Below are 1,667 nucleotides of genomic sequence, written 5' to 3'. Positions count from 1 at the left end.
GCAGTCGAAGCGGCGCCAGTGACGCAGAGACTGGAACGGAACTCCTCGAAGGTAGAAGTCGGCAATCCCTTCGTCAACACATCAGCAAACTGCTGAGCGGTCGGCACATGGAGAACCCGCATGCGTCCAAGAGCCACCTGCTCGCGCACAAAGTGAATGTCCAGCTCGATGTGTTTAGTACGGCGATGATGAACGGGGTTGGCCGAGAGGTACACCGCAGAGACGTTGTCGCTGTAGACAATCGTAGCCTGGGAGACATCGTGATGTAGCTCCTGAAGTAACTGTCGTAGCCAGGTGCACTCGGCGACAGCGTTGGCCACAGCTCGGTACTCAGCCTCCACGCTAGAGCGCGAAACCGTGGGTTGTCGCTTGGACGACCACGAGGCGAGTGAAGGACCAAGGTAGACGCAGTAGCCAGAGGTGGACCGACGAGTATCGGGGCAGCCAACCCAGTCTGCATCGGAGTAGGCCACCATCCCCAGAGAAGTGGATGCCGTAAGTGTCAACCCGAGGGACATCATGCCACGGATGTAGCGAAGGATCCGCTTCACGAGAGTCCAATGAGAGTCACGAGGGGCGTGCATGTGGAGACACACCTGCTATACATCATACTGAAGATCCGGTCTGGTGAGAGTCAAATACTGTAGAGCGCCGACAATAGACCAGTAGAAAGGAGCATCCGACGCAGGCGAACCCTCAAGTGCAGAGACCTTGGCCTTCGTGTCCACAAGAGTAGCAACAGGATGACAGTTGAGCATGCCAACACGCTCAAGAAGCTCATGTGCATACTTTTGCTGATGAAGAAAGAAACCGTCCGGACGTCGAATGACCTTAATGCCAAGGAAATAATGTAGAGCACCCAGGTCCTTGATAGCAAACTCGTGACGCAGCCGGAGAGTAATCTGCTGAAGAACGGCTGCGGAGGAGGCTGTCAGGATGATGTCGTCGACATAAAGCAGCAAATATGCAGTCGTGTCACCGTGGTGATAGACGAACAGTGAGGCGTCCGAGCGAGTAACGCTGAAGCCCAGTGTCTGAAGAAACCTGGCGATCCGCTGGTACCAGGCTCGGGGTGCCTGCTTGAGCCCGTAAAGAGAGCGGGACAGCAGACACACATGGTCGGGAAGTGAGGCGTCGACGAAGCCGGTGGGTTGCTCACAATAAACCTGCTCCTCAAGATGGCCGTGGAGAAAGGCGTTGGAGACATCCATCTGGTGAACAGGCCAGCCGCGGGAGACGGCGAGCTGGAGGACGGTGTGGATTGTGCCCGGTTTGACACCCGGGGCAAACGTCTCAGTGAAGTCCACTCCAGCGCGCTGGCGGAAACCGCGGACCACCCAGCGAGCCTTGTAGCGCTCGAGTGTACCGTCTGAGCGGGTCTTATGGCGAAAGACCCACTTGCCGGTGATGACGTTGGTGCGAGGAGGCCGGGGAACTAGGGTCCAGGTGCGGTTCCGTTGAAGAGCATCGAACTCTTCCTGCATCGCCGCAAGCCAGTGAGGATCACGGAGGACGGCGCGAGCAGACGCAGGAATGGGCGACGGCTCCGTGGCGGAGGCGGCGAGGACGTACTCGTCGCGCGAGTACCGGAGGCTCGGACGATGAACGCCGGTACGAGCGCGGGTGACTGGGCCGGGCGGCGCCACCGAGCCACCGGCGAGACGGCC

The sequence above is a fragment of the Triticum aestivum genome, chromosome 1B, assembly GCF_018294505.1.
Source record: "Triticum aestivum cultivar Chinese Spring chromosome 1B, IWGSC CS RefSeq v2.1, whole genome shotgun sequence".
Classification (NCBI taxonomy): Eukaryota; Viridiplantae; Streptophyta; class Magnoliopsida; order Poales; family Poaceae; genus Triticum; species Triticum aestivum.
This window is presented reverse-complemented; position numbering follows the sequence as displayed.